This window comes from Nomascus leucogenys, chromosome 18 (assembly GCF_006542625.1).
Source record: "Nomascus leucogenys isolate Asia chromosome 18, Asia_NLE_v1, whole genome shotgun sequence".
Classification (NCBI taxonomy): Eukaryota; Metazoa; Chordata; class Mammalia; order Primates; family Hylobatidae; genus Nomascus; species Nomascus leucogenys.
Window position 1 is genome coordinate 82,693,647 of NC_044398.1, and position 23,372 is coordinate 82,717,018.

At 41.8% G+C, this 23,372-nt stretch overlaps 2 long non-coding RNA genes across 2 annotated transcripts; one reads left to right on the forward strand and one right to left on the reverse strand.

Moving 5' to 3' along the window:
- Positions 1-388: 388 nt before the first annotated feature.
- Positions 389-2,292, reverse strand: LOC105737858. The gene is made up of 3 exons (XR_001113545.1): positions 2,096-2,292; positions 1,114-1,189; positions 389-494 (listed from the first exon to the last, which is right to left on the reverse strand). It is a non-coding gene; the product is annotated as an uncharacterized LOC105737858 (long non-coding RNA).
- Positions 2,293-16,766: 14,474 nt separating this feature from the next.
- LOC105737848 lies at positions 16,767-21,536 on the forward strand. The gene is made up of 3 exons (XR_001113536.1): positions 16,767-17,289; positions 18,974-19,099; positions 21,402-21,536. It is a non-coding gene; the product is annotated as an uncharacterized LOC105737848 (long non-coding RNA).
- The last annotated feature ends 1,836 nt before the right edge of the window (positions 21,537-23,372 follow it).

Genomic DNA, 23,372 nt, shown 5'->3' on the forward strand with positions numbered 1-23,372 from the left:
GAGGGTGTTTACTTTTATCAACGTTGCATTAATATTACCAACATCATTGAAACAAAGACTATGCATATGGTATAAATTACACGGATGCTTAATCTGTTGTTTTGCTGAGGTACTAGCATTCCCTTCCATGATCGCTGATAGTAGTAACATTTATCAGCTTAAGATTTACCAAGAATCTGTATGATTTTAGTGATTTGAGCCATTAAGCTAATTGGGTTATGTTGTGGAATTCTCTGTCTAGATCACATTCACTTTCTTTCAGCTGATATATTGTAATGCCCGGAAGGTCACCTTTGACATCCTAATCACAAAGTTAAAGGCCTTTTCCTGTTTCTTCTGCTCTTTGATTCTTCTGCAGCCAATGGGCTATTGGCCACTCTTTGTTCTGGAAATTATACCATTTTATTGTCTGACATGATGCTGTGTTGTCCTGGTTCTCTTCCCACCTCTTGACAGCTTTTTTCTTTTTCTTCATTCGCTCCTTCTTTACCTACCTTTTAAAAATGAGAAATTATTTAGTTCAATCCTTGGCTCTGGCTTTCCTAGGATATACCCTCTCCTCTTATTTCCAACATCTCCTCCATGCAGATGACTCCTGAAACTCCACCCAAAACCTCATTGGCAATCAACACAGCAAAGCAATGAACATTTTACTTGATCACTGAACCTTCACCAAAACCTCAACATCTAGGTATAAGTTTCTCATCTGAGCTCAAAACTGTCTTTCTCTACAGATTCCTCCATTATTCCAATCTTTTAGGACTGAAATCTCAACTTTATGTCTTCCCTTTCCTCTATGGAAAGTATCTAAGTAGTGACCAGTAGAGTTTGGATATGGTTCGTTTGTCCCCACCAACCCTCATGATTAAATTTCATTCCCAGTGTAGCAGTGTTAGGAGGTGAGGCCTAATGAGAGGTGTTCGGGTCATAGGGGTAGATCCCTCATGAATAGATTAATGCCTTCCCTGGGGTTGGCGGGGGTTGGGGGTGGTGAATGAGTTTTCACTCTATTAGTTTCCACAAGAGTTGGTTGTTAACAAGGAGCTGGCACCTCCTCTCTCCCTCTCACTTCCTCTTGCCATGTAATCTTTACAGGAGCTGGCTCCCCTTCACCTTTTGCCATGAATGGAAACTTCTGAGATCTTCACCAGAAGACAACCACAGTTTGGTGCCATGCTTCTTGTATAGCCTGCAAAACAGTGAGCTAAATAAACTCTTTTCCTTTATAAATTACCCAGCCTCAGGTATTCCTCTATAGCAACACAAAATAGACTAAGATAGTGACCAAGTCTTGTTGATTCTTATTTCACAGTGCTGGTTATATTCCTACTGACAACAGGCTAAATTGGACTCTTTTACCTTTCCTAGGATTGCTGAAAAGTCCCCTTAATGGTTTCCTCAATTTCAACGTCCGTTACCTCCATTCTATACCCCACATCTATGTCAAACTATCCCTCCCCAAAACACTGTCAGACCATGCCACTCTGCCACTCAGAAGCCTTCCAGGACTCCTCATTGCTTACTGGATTGTATCCAAAACCTTCAGCTCAGAGTTCAAGAGCCTCCACAATGGGCCTCAATATACTTTTACTACCTCCGCTTCCCTCAACTTGTCTACATAAAATAACAACTCCAGATAAACTTATTTCCTCATTCTCTTCCAAATATACTTTTATCCTTCCATTCATCTTCCTTTTTCTTAGACTACTTTCCCCACCAAAACTGCCTTCCTAACCTAATCCTAACTCCCAAATGGGACCAAGGTCAGATCTCACTTCTCTAGTAATGATGTTTCTCATTCTGTAAGTTGAATTAGTCGATCCTTTCAAAAAAGTTTCCACAATTAGTATTCAGATAATACATTTGGTAATTAACCACTTACTGCCTACTGACATCTTTTCCATTATTGCTTGCTACTATTAAGTGCTTTATTGTTATTTAAGTTTTCATATTTGTAAATCTTGTATCTCCAACTTGATTGTTTACCTTTTCTTTTAAAAGGGGCAAGCTTATCCTCTTTGTATCTCACAAAGGATTTAAGAGTAACTTGTACAATGTATTAACTTTTTGTCCAAATAATTTTAGAAATGTTTACCTCCAATAGTTAGGACCTATTCACACCGCTTCATATTCTTTCAGTTAATATGTCTTCATGATGGTCCTCAGAGCTTTGAGAAAGCATGCATCTCCAAAATGTGTGTGTATTCTGTCATGGTTTGTATCCTGGATCCTTTCTCCTGGCTTCATGTACTACTTACTATATGGCAGATTTGGCCTTTAACTCTACCATTAAACCAACTGAGTATGATTTCTAAACATAGAGAGTAGACAGCTAGATTAGTTATGCTGTAGTAATGTGAAATAAGAATTTTCTTCCCCCTACCCCACGCAGATCTTACTCAATAAAATTGTTTTTAAAAATGTGGGCTTGATTCCTCACTGTCATTTTCATCTAGTACTATTTTAAATATTCAAGTATTTTGAAAATAAATGAATGTGATATGTTCATTGATCTATTTGTAAGAAGCTAGATATCCGCAAATTGTGAAATACAGTCAACTGGCAATTATCCTCATACAGATCCAGGCTTTTCCTGATGACTAGTGATCTGTGGTCTGTTGCCAACCACCTCTCTTATTCCTCCAGCTCACACCCAACCTACTTTACCCAACCACACTGAAAATAAATGTTCACTTGGTCCAACCTACAAATACCAATCTAACACAGGTTGAAAAATAAGTATCTTATGTGCCAATCTCCGTTGATTTGTACCAGCTGCCTGGATTGCAGTGATGCAAAGAATTCTAAAGCTATATCCACATTCATCAGGAAAGGCCTATTAGTGAGTCTGCTATGAGCACAAGACAAGATGTGTTGGCACTTGAACCGTGAATTTGCAATCTCCAGCCAAAGCAAAACTTACAATGTGGAGTTTCTTGTAGGGACCAAAGTAAAACTACCCCTTTGCCCTCTGAGGTTTTGCTGAAAATTCAGCTGACAAAAAGATTAATAGGAGAAAAGGCATACAAAATTTTATTGTAATGTGTATAGCACAGGGGATCACAGGAGAATGATAGAAGTGGTATACCCTTTTCCGTAGGGGAGGAAGGAGATGGGAAGTGTAGACATTTCTTTTAAGGAGCAGTAAGTCATTAGGGAAAAATAATGGACCTGGGAGGTGGGAGGCAGACATTATGGGAAGGTGAGGGGTGGAACTGCACAGGAACAAAGGTCATCTTATTATGCAAATTGAGTCCCACAGGTAATCTCTTGGAGCTACTCTCAGAAGAATAGATGAAAAGTCTGTCTGGGCAGGGCAAGGATTCCCGGTCTCTTCTCTTCTCAGGTGATTAATCTTTCCTGGTTATTTGATGAGGTCCCTAAGGAAAGCATTTAAGATAATTGCATTTATTTTGGAAAGAAGATTTCTTGGTCACATAAAGAAATTCTAGGAAAAGTCCCTCCTTGTGCTTAAGAGACAAGACAAAGGTAGAGGAATCTTCATTCTAAGGCAACTTCTAGGGCTCCTCAGCACATCACAGCATCAGTCTTTGGGGCATCACTTTCTGGGCCCCAACATTCTCCAAGGCAAAGATTCTGTTTTATTCATCTCTACACATCTTTCTCTCTTCCCCTTTTACTAAGTCATGGCAGATGTAGCCTGCTATGAAGTTGGCACCATTAGAGAAGGTATGGTTGCTTAGCTATATCTGTGCCTATAGTGAACATGTGTACTCTTAGTCACACCCAGTTTCTACTTCCACTTCTTGTGGAAACAGTCCCCATCTTCATTTAGAAATTCATTCATCTCCTATTTTTAGTCTACATGGTTCCAGGGAGATGATCATAACACAAGCTCATTGTGACATGTGATTCAGACCACCCAACATGATTATTACATTTTTCAATAACTGGCTTAGAAAGGACATTTAACCCAACTGGGACAATGAGATACCCTAGAGTTTTCTTCTGAGGTGTTTGTGAGGGAAACAGTCACTCTTGTTGCTTGCTAGATTTGAAACTAAGAACTATCTTGCTGTCACATGGAGTTGAGACTTTTAAGCTTACAAAAAAAGAAAAAATGACCAAGTCAAAATATGATGATAACAACAGTTGTGATTAACTAACCTAAGTCCCCAAATCTATCATTCTGAAGCCCTGAATACCTTTCGTTAATAAATTCCCTTTTCTGCTTAAGCCTTTTTGAGTTTTCTGTCACTTATTACTGACACAGACTCCCTGAGACAAAGCTTTATAAGGACCTTCTTTGACTCCTATCAACTGCAAAAACAATATCTAATAAAAAACATGAGAAACAGCTGTGTGGGTGGTATTTATGCTGATGTTAGGAAAGCTCATACCCCGGCAGTAGAAAACATAGCAATTCAAAAGCACATGTTCTGGGAAGTGACTGCTAGCTGGGTCTGTTTTTTGCTTTATATCATTGCTCTCTTCTGTGAGTACTAATAATTAAGACTAGGTTAGATACTTTATAAGTGCTTCAACAGCAGTGCAATTGGTCCAGGAAGGGAAGTTTGGCAGCTGAGTCACCTGTCAGGATAGTGTGTTGCAGGAAATCTCCAAATCAAGGAGAGATGCCTTCCCAAGGAGAGGTGGAGCTGGACCGGGCAGCTGTGGGAAAAGTTGGTTTCTAGCCACAGGCTTTTTCTGTAGGCAAATCAAACCAGCCTAGGTTTCCAATCTAGGCACAGAGCAGGCACTCCAGTCTCAGACACCTTGATCCTTTCCATAGAGGACAAAGAGGTAATGGGGAGAGGCCATAGCCTACTCATTCAAGAACGTAGTTCTCAGGATGAAAGTTCATCACAAATGTGTCTGTCCTCTCTGGATTTTGGCAGCTTTGTTGCATAACTGGAATACTGGATCATGTGAGAACGTTACCTAGAGGAATATGCCCACTGCTTAGTGTGTATCTTTGACATTATTAACCTTGAGTAACTTGAGGAAACAGTAGAGTCTATGATTCTCTTCATCTTAGGTTGAAACTTTTTCCAACTACAAACAGTAGCTTCCCGCTTCCCCAAGATCAGATTCAGAGGGTGCCTTAAACGTCAATGCTGAAATACTCATTTCAGCTCCAGGAAAATAAGTCTGTTGTGTCTCAAAAGAATTGTTCTCTGAGGCAAAACTATCTTTTGCTGCAACGCCCCCACAAAAGCCTGCATGAAAGGGTCACACAAGTATGTACAAAGGAAAGATCAGCGAAGATTTCCTTTCTTCTCTCTCCATTTTTTTTCCTTTTAGCTCTGAGCTATGAACATGCTTAAAAGTCCGAGTGATGAGATCAATTCTGAATGGTCCTTGTTCTTCAGGATAAGTTCAAAGGTATCAAAAGTCAGCCTTTAAGGCTGAAGGAAAAATGCTTTCTACTTTGCTGCCGAAAGAGTTTAAAGTCTGGGGGCTTCATAGAAATTCCAAGGTGAGAACCAGGAGGGAAGTCATAGATTGTACCCTGACATTGGAGGATATGGCTTTTTTTTTTTTTTTTTTTGGTAGGGAAATCAAATCCACACAGCGGTGCCTTTAGAACAATTAGACACACCTAGAAGATCACACCAGGATGCTAAGAAAATGAGACAAACAGTGAGCATTCTGACATCATATACACTGATTGGCTTTTTAAATTCTGGGGCCTTTTCACACAGATTTTACCCAGATAAAAATGCAAGCATCTGAACCATATGCTTAAGTGTTTTCTCTGTACCGCTGGCTGGAGCAGCTGGCAAAACATGATCTAGGACTGCTAAAACTGTTCTGACAAAAGCACTTTAGTGGGGTCTGCAGGACAGGGTCTGAAAGATGTCAGAATTTTTAAAAGGTACTAATTGCTCAAAGGATGAAGCAATCCCTCTGAAAACTAACCCAGCATTTTAATAGAACCCAGAACAATACTGAGAATCTCAGAGGGAAAATCCGCTTGTTTTCTAACTCCTGCTGATAAAGAGGAAAAGCATAACCACTAAGGATAGAGCAATGTGGAAGAATGTATTGGCTTTTCAGGCACCTATGAATCCTTCAAGAACTGTACCCAAAACTTTAGCAACTGAGCAAGAAAAAAAAGAGCAGAAGCCTATTACCAAAGCACTGTTGGAAATAAGGCTATTTGGCCTCTGTGCAAACCTCTGATGTCTGTCGGTTCAATCCTTCCAACAGCTCTTGCAGAGGTCCACCAGGAAAACAGTGAGGGAACTGTGGCCAAGGGGTGTGGAAGAATGTCCTGTCCTCACAGTCAGGCCCATTAACCCTCCAGGGAGAGCTCAAAACTCACGACAGATCTCTGACCCAGTTATTTGGCTCATGCAATCAATGGCTGTCTAATAGGAATTTATCAAACCTTTGAAAACTTACATTACTAGGCAGTGAAACCAAGTAAGGACTAAAACAACCAGATGCCATCTGAATCAATCAGGACTTGGGTACATGGATCCCCATCGGGATGTTTTACACAGCCACAGTGCCTCTCTACACCACAGGAGCTCACAGATTCTGGGCTTCTGATAATCATTTCTCAATCCTGTGAATGTAAACCAAAATTAAAATTCTAAGTTCCTCAACCATCTGAATGGACCCATCCTCTCAGCTGGGGGCATTCCAAAATTAACCTAAAAACTAGCTCAGGCCATGATGGGAAGGGGGAGCTGGACATGCCTCATTATGCCCTCCTTCCTGTTGGAATTCAAGCACAGCTGACCAGCTTCAACATCAATACAGAGACCTTAAGATTGATAGAACAGACTCTTAAGCCTGATAAGTAACATTTACAATCTATTCTCTCTGAAGCCTGCTGCTGGAGGCTTCCTCTGCATGATAAAACCTTGGTCTTCATAACCTCTTCATAACCTAGACATTCTTTCTATAACCCAGACATTCCAGGTCCTTAGATAATAACTCTTTCAACCAATTGCCTATCCAAAAATCTTTGAATCCAGCCAGGCATGGTGGCTCATGCCTGCAATCCTAGCACTTTGGGAAGCCAAGGCAGGCAGGTTGCCTGAGCTCAGGAGTTCAAGGCAAGCCTGGGCAACACTACGAAACCCCATCTCTGCTAAAAATACAAAATATTAGCCAAGTGTGGTGGAGTGCACCTGTAGTCCCAGTTACCCGGGAGGCTGAAACCGGAGAATTGCCTGAACCCAGGAGGTGGAGGTTGCAGTGAGCTGAGATTGTGCCACTGCACTCCAGCCTGGGTGACAGAGCAAGACTCTGTCTCAGGAAAAAAAAAATCTTTGAATCCATCTACGACCCGGAAACACCCCCACTTCAACTCCCAATCCCCCTGCCCTCCACTTCCAATTCTCCCGCCTTTCCAGTCCAAACCAATGTACATCTTACATGTATTGATTTGATGTCTTATGTCTCCCTAAAATGTATAAAACCAAGCTGTAGCCCAACCGCCTTTGGACACATATTCTCAGGATCTCCTGGGGTTGTGTCACAGGCCATTGGTCACTTACATTTGGCTCAGAATAAATCTCCTCAAATATTTTACAGAGTTTGACTTTTTTTGTTGACAACTATTTTATCAACAGAGCTAGGAACTTGAAGATTAATAAATAACTCAGTATCTAACATACACAAATACACCACAGTAGGATCCTTGGCTCTTGATCCCCATTGCCAATGGCATTTTCAATAAGAACAGATGAACTAAATTAAGCAAAGAAAGATGGTTCCAGGATAGCCATTCTATTCTCCAAATGAGCAATTAATATATTACTGCTGTCTGAAAAAATATGATATAAACAAATAACATAAAACACATCCCAGGTTAGTCAGTATACACAGAAAACACATTAGTCTCTGATGATACATCCAGGAATTGAGTATAAAATATTGTGTAGAAATGAGGACACTCTCATGGCGATGAAGAAGAATAATGGTTTTACAAAATACAGCAGTGAGCCCAGCATCCCATTACCCTCCCCTCAGTCCCCCCTTCCTCTCTGCTTTTTCCTTCCACCTGAGACAGCAATGCACAACTGAGGGAGTCACCCGAGATGACTAAACGGAGGGCATGACTTCTGCAGATGAATCACAGCTGTATGGCCTACCGCTCCCTCAGAACTCAATCAGAACTCAGGAGAGAGTCGCTCTGAGATGGTAATAGCCTCCTTACTGAGGTTATAAAGGCAGTAATGTGTCTTCTCTGAAAGATAAAACAGTATTATCCACATTTCATTTGGTAAATTAAATCCCTTTGAGCTTATTTACCATCTTGAAGACGGTGCTATTCTCTGTGAGCAGAATTTTCAAAGTGAGATTATGCTAATAACTCATCCTTGTGTCTCATTGGCTTAGCACACAGGAATGACTAGTGACATGGTATCTGCACAGAGGATGCTCTCCCCTGTCTCCAGAATATGCTGGCATTCAGCCTTCTGCTTGGCTGTAAGTTTTAGTTTTGGGGTCTTTTGATGTTTGTTTAGGGATGGAGGGAATATTATTATTACCTTGATGCTACATGCCTTGGAGGTTTTAGGACTTCTGGCTCATCAATCATTTATTGAGCACCTACTATGTACCAGACCCTGTGCTTAGTTCATGCACATGCATTATCTCAACAATTGTATCTTGGGATGGATATCATATCTCTCCATTATGCAAACTGATATGTCAAGAAGTTAAGTTTCTTATCCTAGCTAAAAGAAATAGTAATGATTTTAAAATTGGAAGCTAAATATACATCTATTGACTACCTCAGAGCCCCCTCCCCAGGACTGTAGCTTTGCCAAACCACCAGAACCAGGAAGAAGCTGCCACTGTGTCTGTGAACTGTAGCCACACAAACATGTGTGCAATATTCCTACCTACACAAAATGTGAATGTGTCAGCATTTGCCCAACTTCTTAATAAGGTACCTGCCATTCTTTCCAGTCACTGGGAGCCCAAGGACAGCAGGAGCATTTATTTCTTCCTCTGCATGTGAAAATCTACAACTCAACCTCAGTACATAACCCATGGCTAGGAAGGTGGTCAAAAGAAGTACCTAGAGCCTACCAAAATAAGAAACATGCAAATGGTATGTGAACCATCCAGTGTTACCAGTTCTCTGGTCAACCCAGTGCTGACTTTCCTACTTGGCCTCTTGGGAAAGAGATAATGATCAAAGTAAACAATTTTACCACACGTTAGAAAGTTCTAGGTATGAGATAGTTAAATTCAGGGAGAATACAATCATAAATTAATATGCTTTTTTGATTATGAACATATATGGTCTGGTTAATGCAGAGAATTAGAATATGAAAAGAACCATATTGAAGAATATTAGTCCTCAACGTGAAGACAAGCTGATCTCATCACCACCTCTGGTCACCTATATTTCTCTTATTGCAGCTAATCAATATGGCCCACTATAGTGGGAATAATTATGATTACATAACTATGTATCTGAAATTTTAACAGGTTAGAATCTGCCCAGCCTTTCCCCAGATCCATGTCTCCCAGTTTTGCGAGGCATGTGGTCCACAAGAAATCACTGCTTTTCCAAGAATTGGTATAGAGACAGTCAAAGGTCACCAAGGGCAGTCAAGGGCAGTTCTCAAACTTTTCCACCAAAATCTCTTGAGGGCAGAGGGAGCCAATACATCACTTGGAGGGTGAGCCCAAATGCCTTCCACAAGTGAATGGCTTCTTCAAAGTCTCATGCTTGTGATAATCTTTCATTTTTGCACATAAGTCCACATATTTCAATATAAAAGTAATCTTTTTTATTACTTATGTACTTAGAGTTGAACCTTTAAGAATGCATCCATGAATCTAGTATTTCAAGTGCCACCTCACATTTTGAGGGTAGAAATATGGAATCTAATGTACTCAGTTCTTAAAAATCAGAGCAAAGGGTAGGAGAGAGAGAAAATGGATGAAAAGAAGCCGTCTGGTCAACAGAATGACAGAGCTAAATTTATTGTAAATTGATAATAAGAACAAACCCTAGCCTGCTCTATTTTAAAGAAGACTGTGCAAATGTGTGTGCATTGTCTCCCAGTTACACGGGCAGTATAAGCACAATTTCACAGCAAGGATCACTTGTAACAGCTACTGAATGGCTCATTTCCCTGCAACCAGGGGGCTGACTCATGGGAATGTTTCTGCACTGACCCAGCCTGGAAATCCCCAGAGAACCTTCCCAGTCTCTCGTTCCCTCCTCAGCAGTGAGGTGGGGAGGTAAGCCTCCTCCCGGGGTTCTCAGGCACCATGTCTCAGCTGCCCTTAGCTTGACAGGCCAGTCTTCCCTGTGATTGGAGTCTTCATAGGGAATGGGCCCCAGACTGTAGTAGAAGTGGCTGCCATGGTGAGGTCCTGTTACACACGCTTCAGGCTGTTGCCACCAGGCCTTATCTGGCCATCTGTGCATATCTGTGACGGACAGTTGCCATGGCACCAGCCTGTGGGCAGTGAGAGAGGTGCTGGAAGGGAATTCAGAGCCTGAATAACCCTGGGGTGAGTAACAGAAAGCGAGGAGGCAGTGCAGGGAGGGGTAAGAAAGGTGCTAGAAGTTCTATAAGATTATGTCAGAGATAGCACTGTTCCGTAAAGCTCCCTCAGAAAGAGCCACCAGTCTCCTTCCCTCACCAGACCTCCTTGGGCCATCATGGCTGCCTTGGGCTCTCAGCTGGGGCCACATGTTTACCCTTGTCTGGCACAAGGACATTTGCCATGGCCCCCAAGCCTGTCTTCCCCTCTGGCCTCACCACTATACCACCCACCACATCCTCTCCTTTCTGCTTTCAAAACCTGCTCTAGGAATATTCTCTAGAGATCCTGGAATATTCCCTGACGCATTCACCTTTGCTCTCATGTCCATACAAAGATAAAATAGATGTATGTATATGTATGTAAGGTGTTTTAGTTGCGAGCAGCAAGCCAGACCTGGAAAGAAAAAAATCAAAACAGAGTAAAACAGTGAATCTAAAAAGAATTAAGTGAAAAACAATTTCTATGATTTTAAAGTAAAGGAGGAGAGCATCTGCACGGGAGTGGAACCTCTGTTCCCTCCAGAATACTGGGGGCCAAGGGGTAGGGAAGGTTGCAATACCTTCTGGTATAAGGACAAAAATCCAAGAAAAGGAAAGAGAGGCAACAGAAAAAGGAACAGAGAAAAAAGGAAAAAGGAGACTAACTCAAGAGCAGGGGAAAGCAAGGTCACTTCACAGTCAGAGAGAAAATATTTTGAGTGATTTTGGAACAAAAATACCTTCGGACTTTGCCCACAACAGAATCTGAAGAGATTGAAAGTGCAAGTTTAGTATAGAAGACACAGTCGGGTTTTGAATGTTCTCCTCTGTGAGCTGGGCAGAGGAACTGGAACTCAGAGCCCAGGATGACGACGATGACTAATATTTATATGGTGCATACTATATGTAGGCACTCTTCTGAGCACATCACATGTTTTAATCCCCTTAATGCTCACAGCAACTCTCTGAGAAGGCAATATCACTCTCCCCAACTATAGTTGTGAAATCTGGGCCCAGAGAGGGCAAACAGCTTGCCCAAGATCACACAGCTAGTAAGTGGGGCACCCAGGATTTGAACACAGGTGGTCTGACCCTGAACCCAGCCCTATTTACCACTACCCACTAGCATGTGTTCATAGTTACTCTCAGTAATAGTTTCCCAAAAGCAAAGTTACAAGTTTAAAAAGAGAAAGAAATGGGTGGAGACAAATTTCAAGCAGGTTTTAGAAAAGCAACCTCTAAGTGTGGGAGGGCTGGATAATTAACGGTGCTCCACCACACGGGAGAATGAGCAGGAGTCTCAGAGAAATCCCCAGCTTAGAACCTCTGACTTTCCTTTGTTCTTCAGTTGGTTCTGAGCATTGAGTAGGTGGAGGAAAGGTCTCCTAAGAGTATCATTATCTCATAGCCCCACTGCTGCTTAAAAAGCCTCAGCCTTGAGTTTCTAAGTGTCCTTCAGGCTTTTTTAAAGACTTAAACTGGAGCCAGATGTGATAACATGTGCTTGTAATCCCAGCTATTCAGGAGGCTGAGGCAGGAGGATCGCTTGAGCCCTGGAGTTCTGGGCTGTAGTACACTATGTGGATCGGCTGTCCACACTCAGTTTGGCATCAATATGATGACCTCCTGGGAGCAAGGGACCACCAGGTTGCCTAAAGATGGGTGAACTGGTCTGGGTCGAAAATGGAGCAGGTCAAAACTTCTATGCTGATCAGTAACAGGATTGTGCCTGTGAATAACCACTGCACTCAAGCCTGGGCAACATAGCGAGACTCTGGTCTCCTAGTAAAACAAAACCCTCAAACTGGAGCTGAAGACAAAAAAACAAAAAAAAAACAAAAAAAAAACCCACTCTATTGTAACTACTTAAAGAGTTGTTGACCAGGGATAAAGCACTCAAGTAGAACAATATTAGGAATCATCCAGACACAAAATACACTGGGGTATTCTTCTTGGCCTTTCTGACATCATACCCTCTATGTATATTTTCTTCTTCCACCTGGCCTTGAGGAGAAATTGCTGGGAGAAAGTTGCCACCAGAATCTCTGGCCAAAGACCTATCTTTTTTCTATTCCACGGTAGTCTAGGGGTATAGCATTTGGCATCCTCAGCTTTTCATCATCTTTGAGGGGCCTTAGAAGCTACTGTGTACTTAGATTACTTATTAAGTGTCTACAGCAGTTCTACAGATGTAAGTTCCTTGCTGGAAAAAAATTTTTTTTCCTTAAACTGAACAAAGCCTGTTGGTGTAAATGAAACCTCAGAAAAAAAAAAAAGAAAACGCTCTTGTTCATTGTTATAGCTTTGCCTTTCTAGATGCTGCCACATGACCAAGTCGGACAGGTGGGAACCACTAACCATCTACCTAAGAGAGGAGTGATAGGTACTTCGGCCTCAGGTTTCAAACCTTGGATTTCAGAGTGTCTGTAAATGGAGAGAGGCATTGATTCTGATAAGTGTCTCTGATAAACCCACTTGGGAAGAAATAAAATCTTGTTACATGACTGGTTTTCCTTTTTACTTTTGCTTTTTCCCTTCCTTTTGGTAGCACTGATTCCGGGGGGAATGTGCTGTTTTCACTGGGTGTTTATGAAGAAATATTCTGTATTGTAAACTCAATTCAGTGAGGAGCAGTTCTCAACTGTGATGTCAGGACTCACTGATGAGTCTCCATAAGTCATAGGGAGTATCACAAATAAGTTGTTCCTCATCATAGAATACCAAGGTGTCAGAATGAGTTCCATTACAAAAGACAAACTAGAGCTGACTCAATATTCTTGCCATTTCAAAGTAATTCATAAACTCATGTATTCCAGTGTGTTTTCTTAAATGACAGAAAAAGAGACAGAATTACAGCCAGTGAGTGGAATGACATACCTTCAAAATACAACCACGGGCCACCTCACAACTATCAGGATGACTACAATAACAAGCAAAAAATACGAAAGACAACAAAACAGAAAATAAAGTGAGAATATGGAGAAATTAGAAATGCCTGTGCACTGCTGGTGGGAATGTTAAATGCTGCAGCCACTCTGAAAAGCAATATGGTGGCTCCTCAAAAAATTGAACATAGAATCACCATATGATGTAACAATTCCATTTCTGGGTATATACCCAAAAGAATTGAAAACAAGGTCTTGAAGAAATGTTTGAACACCCACATTTATAGCAGTATTATTCATAATAGCCAAATGGTGGAAGTAACCCAAATGTCCACTATTGGATGAATGAATAAACAAAATGTGGTGCATATGTACAACAGAATATTATTCAGCCTTAAAAAAGGAGGAAATTCTGACACACACAACAATATGGATGAACCTTGAGGACATGATGTTAAGTAAGATAAGCCAGTCATAAAAGGAAAAATACGGTATGAGAGTTACAGATAGAAAGGAGAGGGGTGGTTGATAATGCCATGTTGTTGTTTAATGGGTACAGAGTTTCTGTTTTGCAAGATGAAAATGGTTCTGGAAACTGGCTACACAACAATATGAATGTACTTGACACTACTGCACTGTATACCTCAAACATGGCTAATATGATCAATTTAATGCTATGTGCATTTTACCACAATTTTAAATGTTTGTAATTTTTCAAAAAATAGAACTACAACCATGGGCCCATGGAGTGTTTTGCATGTGAAGCATCACCCAGCACACATGCACAGTGGAGAAACTACTTTAGACAATGGAGTATTGGGAAGTTGTGGAGTATTGCTAAGACCATCTTTTGTTACGCTCCTTTTTCTTCATCTCCTTCCTCATAGTCTATGAAAATTTATCACCAAAGCCCATTATTTGCAGAATCTTGCTGACTTGCCCTTTCTTTTCTGCCAATGTAATCTCCATCCTCTCATAAAATCTACATTCTAACTCATGTCCTTGATTCTAGTTTTCCCTTCCCCTCCAATTCTTTCTTATGCCACTCCCATTGAAGTGTTTCTAAAAGAGCCCTTATCCCATATCTTTAGCTTGTCCAATAAGATATAATAATTCCTCTTTAATTACTGCATCGGGTCTAACCTCAGTACCCTTTACAAGCGGACTCTGTTTTCTGTTGCTTTCTTTCATGAACTTTCATCCTAGCTGGAACAGATTCTTCATCAGTCTCACCTCTGTGCCTCATGCTAAATCTCCGCACGTTGAAATACAGAAGATCCCTGATTTCATGTATTTGAAAGCCACCTGTAAGGCCTATGGCCTGTCCTTATCTGTCATGAATCTAAGCCCTGCACCCTGGAGTGGAAGCATGAGTCACTCAGCTAGGAGGGAACATGCCATCCTCTGCATCTCAACATTGCCTTGTGGTTCTCTGCTTGTCAGTTCAGAGGCAAATCTCTCTTTGTGTTTGTGATGTGGAAGAAATTATCACGATATTGGTGTAATTAGAAGCTCACAAATGTCAGGGACCTATCGGACTTTCTTTTCCTTTTCCACAATTTAAGCTTTTCCTCCTTCTAGAAGCCTTTCCCAGGGACTCTGACACTTGGTGTTCTCTCTCCTTTCTATTTTCCAATGGCAAGAAAGGAACCTCTGACCTGCAAACAGGTAGCATAAGCTTCTATATGATATCTATCTGATATAGTTTCTAAATTAATTTATTTGAATAAACTTTACCACTTCAACCACAGTGTAGACTTTTTTGAAGATTAGAAACCAGGTCCTCTATATCTTTTGCCTTCACATCACCAAGCACAAAGCTGGACACATTGCGGGTGCTCAATAAATATCATAAATTGTTGATCTAGAAACAGTACACTAAGGTCTCAAAAGAGTACATGACAGCCATGGAGAAAAAATGCTGTATATTGATCATCCTAGAAAGACACGTGTCGGCCGGGCGCGGTGGCTCACGCTTGTAATCCCAGCACTTTGGGAGGTCGAGGCGGGCGGATCACGAGGTCAGGAGATCGAGACCACGGTGAAACCCCGTCTCTACTAAAAATACAAAAAAATTAGCCGGGCGTGGTGGCAGGCGCCTGTAGTCCCAGCTACTCGGAGAGGCTGAGGCAGGAGAATGGCGTGAACCCAGGAGACGGAGCTTGCAGTGAGCCGAGATTGCGCCACTGCACTCCAGCCTGGGCGACACAGCGAGACTCCGTCTCAAAAAAAAAAAAAAGAAAGACACGTGTCTCTAAGGAGACATGGCCCCTTTCAAACAGCCACCTCAGTTCTCTTTCACTTCCCTATCCTTTCACCAGGTTTCTCCTTTCAACCTTGAGAGATGACTGACATGGGCTTAGGATATTCAATCATTCTGGAACTCTGTATCAGCACTGAATCATGAGTGGCGAAATTCTAAGAAATTTACTTCTCTTTTTCTTTTCATATTTTCCTCATTCCAAAGTGGAACTAAATCGAGGTTCCCTAGCAACCCAGGGCTCTGTGAAGATTCATTATTCTATCAAATCCCACCACCTTACAAACACAAAATGTTACATAGTTGCCCAGTTACCCCGGCTTCTGAGATGAAGAATATTATTGAAGTCAAATCTGGTAGCTATCACACTCCATGGAACTCGGGGCAACATTTAGGTACCTCTACCCAGGAAAGAATCTCTGAGAAATAGGTGGCAGTTTCTCTAGCAGCATAAGAAGAACCTTGATAAGCATCATCCTTAAGTCCTGACAGCAGTGGATGACTAGTCAGGAACCTGTCCAGGTGAGCGCACACCCTAGCAGGGCTCTGCTAAATGGCTCCAATGGCTTGGAGGCCTTACTGAACACTAGGGATTGATTTCTGTTGAAAACAGAAAGGAAAATGAGAATCAAAATCAGGGCTCCTTCCAACCCTGGCTCAATAGCCCTTTGTTTTGCATATTCTCTCTGCAAGATGGTGAAATGTAGAGATATAATTAGAATATCAAGGCTAATGAAACTAATCATTTCAAATTAAGCCCATATACAACTGTGGCACCACAAAACTGCCTTCTCGTCTCTGCTCTCTTGGGGGAACATCCCAGATGCACAGGAAAAATTAGCTGTCTTTTCTGGAAATTAAAATGGTAAAATGCCTGATACACAGAACATACTTCATAAATCTTAAGTGAGCCAAACGAGGCTTTTATCCCCTGACAGCAATCTTTCATGAGCTGGAAAACTGTCCCCAGTGTGAGGCAGTGAAGTCTGGCTAGCACCCTGCACACAGGAATATCAAGGCCCCTTTTCCCTTTCATGCTTTGACTCCTCAACCATACTCTCCCCTTTGTAATATCTGTGTCACTAAGGAAACCATGGTAACATCAATGCCTCTGTTGAGCACAGTGGCCACTCAGAAGAGGGAGAGTGGGTTCAGCCTATCATGTGAGATCCGAGTATGACTGGGGAAATATCCTGAAATAGTCCATGATTTGAAGAAATGGATAGATGGCTAGAATAATATGCTAGATGGTAGTCAAGTTACTAACTGCAGAATTGATTTGATAAAATTCTCATCGTGTCTCCTAACTTAGGAGAAATATTGGGTCTGATGAATGGGTAAAATTCCCAGGTGAAAAGAATTTGGTCTGTAAGATTTGGCAGCACCCTGAGGTTTGCCATATCTGATGGCCTGGCTTTAGTGGCAGCACCTAATGAAGGCCCAGGTGTCCTTCTGACAACCTTTACCGCCTACCATTTTGTCCTTACTTATGTTGAATCACTACGCACAGGCTGTTGAATTCAGCTGTCTGTGGAAAAATTATACCAACCACATGGTTAGACAGAAGGAATACAATATATTGCTTAATTTGTATCTGAAAGCTAAGCAACATGGAAAAAAACCAAGCCTGCTCAGTCACTTCCATGAGGACAAATGAAGACACTTCAAGGTAACCTTAGACCAAACACATATTAATCTATAATCAGATGCCATTCAAAATAATAAGAGACATTGACTTGAATCTTAGAGCTGATGCAACTGAGTGTGTCACCTCAGTATTCAACAAGTGGGGGGTTGTTTATGGGGAGGGCTTGGGCTTGCCAATCAGAAGTCTTGGCTGATTCTAGCACTTCCTTGTTCTCTTTCTGCACATCAGTTACTTGGTTTGTAAAAGTGTACTCCTTCTCAGCAGCTATCAGTTCCCTCTTGGTAGGGTTATTTCTTTTACTTCTTTGTATTCCTTCCACTATACAAAATATAAACCCTTGTTTATAGTTGGCTCCCCGGTAAATATTTTCTGAAAAAACAAATGGATGAAAGAAGGATGATTTATGATATGTCCATGGTTGCTGAAAGTATGGGGAAAAATGTAAAATCACCTTGAAAAGTTAATAGATAATAAATACAAGAAGTTTTATTTATAAAAAGTCAATAGATAATAAATAAAATAAGTTTTATTTGTGATAAGTAGATGCTGCTACTTTATCAATGTCCCAGAGAAATAAATGTGTCCAGAGAACATTCATTTGACCAATTCAATCAACCAACCAGAAATTCAGCTGAAGCATCAGTTTGACAGGTATTGACTGCAGTGGCTGGGTAGTATAGTAGATCTCATTGGCCCTTTTGTGGTCCACATTCCTCTTGGAAACCAGAAGGAAAGGAAAAGGGAGGCAGGGCTTTAGCTATGCCATGATGTGGTTCAGAGAATATTGGATGAGAGCTAGTAGACCTGGTTTCTCCTCAGTCTTGGGGAGGGGCTTCCTGGCCATTGCTGTGTGACCTACCTCTCAGGACAGTACACTGAGAAGAGACAGAGCAAAGAGCTAGTCTGAAAGAGAGTGGATTATTGTCTGCTGGTCCCAGATCCATGCCATTCTTCCATGCCTTCCTCTGTACTGCAGTCCACTTGCTAGAGGAAGGCTAGAATATAGGAGGAAGAAGGCTTTTTTTGTCTGCTACTGGTAGAGCCACCAATAACAGTAGTACCAAGATCAGCAACTATGGGCTCTGGCAGCTCCATGGGTGACACTGAGCTTTAGCGGTGTCAGTCCTGGTTTCACCAGTATCAAAATGTAGTGTCCGGGGTTCCTAGTCAGAACAGCATAGATCCGACCGTGGCAATGGTAACAGCAGCAGCATCTTTAGAAACTCAGCAGACAATGTGGGCTTGCAGGTTTCAACCCAGGTTGAAAAACCCCAGCTCCCTGATCTCTGGGGCACATTTTCCTCTCTGTGTGCTTGCCCAGCCCATCTAACACCTTTGTAACATTCTTTCTCCATTAATTCCTTCTGTTTGAAACATCCAGAGTAGTTTCTGTTTTTCTGTCTAGATAATGATCGATACATCTCCCATGCCCCACCTCTCACCCAGGACAGGATCAAAGTGTTGGGGGAGCCACAACCTGCTTCACCTAGAAAGTAAGCAAAAAAAGAGAACTGAGCAGTACCACACCTTACAAATTTCAACCCCATTTTGAAAATTAAGGGTGGCTTATCAAATTTCCTAAGTCAGCCAACCCCTGGTGACAAGTATTCATGGTGGTGCTGTGATGCGCCACTGAGATCCCCCATGAAGATTGAAGGATTTATCCCGCAGAAGCTGCAAACATATCAATTGTCTTTTCAACTAGGAGGACATTGACATGGATCTGCCAGCTTTCTAAGCCTTTGACCAGATTCAAGTCCAGTCACATCAAGTTGCCTTATTAAAGGGTCTGCCCACTCAAAAGGAGAAAGTGCAAAAGATGCTCAGCAAGGTTAGTTATGGGTTCCCCCACATAGGCTGGCAATATTTTAATCAGGAATGACAGAGTCTGGTTCCCAGGCTAGAGGGAAACCTGAAATGGGGCATCTACTCGGAAATATGCATTTACAAGGATGCTATTTATTACACATAGCTGGGTGATGAGAAATGTGGCTGATCATTCACCTCTGGAAGGGTGTCTGGGAGTCTAAGATAATTAGGCTCTTATGTCCTTTGTTCCCAAAATTAATCACAGTATGACAATGAATAAAGGTGGGAGGAGGAAAGTACAGGCAAATAGATAAAAGATTTTTTTTTTTAACTAGAAAAGGAGCAATTTTCTTTCCTTCTTTCTTTCTCTTTCTTTCTTTCCTTCTTTCTTTTTTTTTTTTTTAATTTTGAGACAGAATCTCACTCTATCACCCAGGCTGGAGTGCAGTGGCATGATCTTGGCTCACTGCAACCTTCGCCTCCCAGGTTCAAGAGATTCTCCTGCCTCAGCCTCCCAAGTAGCTGGGATTACAGGCGCGTGCCACCACACTCAGCTAATTTTTGTATTTTTAGTACAGACGGGGTTTCACCATGTTGGCCAGGCTGGTCTCAAACTCCTGGCCTCAAGTAATCCTCTGGCCTTGGCCTCCAAAGTGCTGGGATTACAGGTGTAAAAGCATCATGCCCAGCCCTATTTTTTCAATTTACTGATAGAGTTATCATGGTATTCCTGTGTTTTTCTCCGCGTACACATTGCCTTGGTTTCAAGCTGAAAATGCGAAGATGCTTTGCCATAGAAAGCATTGTCACAGTAAAACGCCTTAAGAGTCAGCATTTTGTTAGTGGGGGCAGGGCAGCAGGAAATGTGGGCTATAGAGAAATTTATGCATGAATGCTTAAAAGCAACCTAAAGCCACCCTGCACTTTGGAACTCAAGTTGGTGTTACAGTCTGTATCTGGAGCCATCAAAACCATGTTGGGATGGGGCATTTGAAGGAGTACAAACAGGCAGGGTTACAATCTGGCCCTGGGCCCTAAATCCGGAGAACACTGGCCTCAAAAACATCAGAAAGCAATGGAGGTCTGAGAATCGAGTGCAAATGTTCTCATGTGCCAGGAAAACCTAAGACGGCTATTTTCACAGCATATTGGGGCTTGGCCAGGTTCCAGAAACCATCAGCAAAGTAGCCTGCCTTGATACTTCAAAGGAAGAAGTCGCACTGATAAATCCTGCCCACACTTTCCACCGCACACACTTCATCTTGAGGTATATAATACCACAACAATGAGTCACTGCCCTGTCCACAGGACAGAAAGAAAGAAAAAAGTCTCTCACATCTGTTATCTAGGGCAATTCCCCTCACTCTTCAAAACTGCATAAAAACAGAATAATAAAAACTGTCACAGGAAAAATGAGTTATGGCCTGGTTTACCTGTACAGTGTCCCTCAGTAGAACTATAACGAAGTTGGCCCACAATTTTTCTTTACCACATTTTATCACATTTTGATAAAACTCATCAGACAGGGAGGAACCAATCTACTTTATTCCTTAGATTAAGCTCAGATATCTCAGGAGGACTTTAAACCATGAGACAAGCTGAGAGCTTTTCTTTAACATACTTACACACTCATACCTTTCTCAGGAGATCTGAAACTTGGAAAGCCTCTGTCTTCTGAATTGTACTTGGTATAAATGAAAATTCAGCAAATATTCACAAGAATACCCAAGGTAAAGAATATCAAGCCTAGGTATCATGGACGAGAAGAAAGCAACAAGGGGATGCCAAGGTCAAGAGTAGGGCCCTTGCTTCTTCGTGGGGGTTGGGCAGGGAGAAATCACAAAAATTCCTTTGCTATAAATCCTGCACGGTCTGGACTGCTCATGGGCTGACTGGCAATTTGGTCAGGCAATAGACTTTTCCCATCTGGTCATTTAGCAAGGGTCTATGGAAAGATAGTGGAAATCATCTACATCTTTTGCTGGGTAAGACAAGAAAGTCAACGAATGCAGCGACTACATAGCATGCTGGAGGCTAAAGTCTTAAGAGACGCTTTTGTTTAGATGTGTGCATGTGGCCATGTTTGCTTTGGGGCAGTTTTTTGGACACACAGACATGTCTCCACCCACTCGTTTACCCCTATCCCATTCCCACCCTTACCCGCACCCCCACCTCACTTTCTTCTTAAGACTATAGTTTTGCATAACTGCTGAGAGTAAACACTTTCCAGATGACCTACACAAAAATCCTTTTCCAAAGACTCTTCTTGGTTACAGGTGAGTTCTCATTTTCCTTTCACTCAAGTTTTTGTTTGTCTCCCCCAGGGTACCAAACGCAGTCAGATGATACTTCCTGACAGCATCCAAGAGCAAGCCTCACCACCACATCTGTCAATAAAAAAGAAAACGAGGAGCTGCCAATTTGTCTATTTATAGGTGCCAATAAAATCCTGCACAGAACTTTAGTCAACAAGACTATTTCAGAAGGGGTGGCCAACAGTATGGCCTTTCACTGGCAAGGGCCACCTTTGTCATCACTTAAGAAGTAAAACCTGCCAAGTTTTCTGTGGGGCTCTCAATAAATCTCACTGAGTAATTTCATACACGTCAGCCACCTTAACTTGAGGAAAGCCAACTTGCTGAGCATTATGTGGATTTGCCAAGATAAGGAGCCTAGAGTCTATGGCAAGAAGTTCTTGAGGCCCCTCAGGGAGTGTCAAACAGTCCAAACCACAGGCAGGGGAGGAAGAAAATTACACCTCTCCTTCAACACCTCCAGAGCCCAGGATCCCGCCACCTGTCAGAGCAGAGGGGCAGTGGGTGTTGGCATGGCCCACAAGATGCCTCCAAGGAGAGAGGCACTGAGATAGGGGTTGCACTGGGGTTTCTAAATCCTGGGAGCTGAGAGTCAGATCCAGGATACACACTGGGGTTCCCATTGCCTAGCCCTAAAACATGGCAGTTGTGGTTAGCTCTGGTGAAGCAAAAAGACCACCAAATTGAATTCAGATAATTAGTTCTAATTATGCTAACTCTACCACTTTCTGCTTTTTAGAACTTGAGAAAATTGCTTGATTTTTTCTGAGCTTCATTCTTTATACAGTTCTTATGATGACTAAATAAAAAGTATTCAATATTAATAGGTAGTTTATTAAGCATTTCCTGTAAGCCAACGACAGTGCTAAGAACACAAATATCCTAGTGTTCAGATAGGAATTGCAAAGGGTAGAGACAGTAACTTGCCCAGAGCCACACAGTTAAAACATGGCAGATATCTTATACATATTTTGGTTATTTTGTTTCTCATTTTAGAACCACAAGAACACCTCAGCTACCACTATAAAATATGAATTTTTTTAATCCAGTGCCAATTTTATTTTTTGATTGTTTGTTGGCAGAACACAAAACTTATAAAAAACTTCCCCCAGGATAGCCACTGTTGTGTGATAAAGTTGGGAGATTGATTAAAATGGCAGTGACATTGTGATATTATTTTTGTTTTGTGTTGTTAGTGGCCAGATCCTTCACAACCACCTGGAAACTAGTGTGGCTTCTGGTTCTAGCCATTTGGTAACAGCTCTGAGGCTGAATAAATTGGACGTGAGAATGTGACAGTGAAAGATGGCTTGGGAACACCCAGGGTCTGAAATAAAGCTTAGAAAATACACCATGCCTTTATAGAAAAAGCAGATTTCTGTTTTATAAGGGAAAGACTGGCAGGAATTCCAGGCCAGCTGCCCCCAAGAAAGAGGTAACTATTTAAGCCAATAAGGTTTCCATCTACACAAGTGCTCAAGTGGAAACCAGCCAACCAGAGTTAGCAGTTCTGTGGCAGAGAATCTCTGAAATCGCTGCTGTGTTCTGAAATCACAGAACAGAGGCCTCCTAAGCTTCCCGAGCCACTCAGCCTCACAGAGCCTCATTTCTGCTTCTCTAAGATGTAGGGATTAGACCATGCAAAATGGTCTAACCAAACAGTAGATTTCTTGAGGTTTCTTTCTGTTCCAAAATTCTGAGATTCTTAATTATGTCGAGGAAGCCACTTCGAAGCTGCTTTAGATAAAATAACCAGAATCCAAAATAAAGTTTGGCTTCAGCCAAGCATAATATTCCTGACACTTTACACCAAGCTTGTCCAACGCGTGGCCTGCGGGCCGCATGCAGCCCAGTACAGCTTTGAATTTCGCCCATACACTTCCTTAAAACATTATGAGATTTTTTTTTTTTTTTTTAGCTCATCAACTATCGTTAGTGTTAGTGCATTTTATGTGTGGCCCAAGACAATTCTTCTTCCAG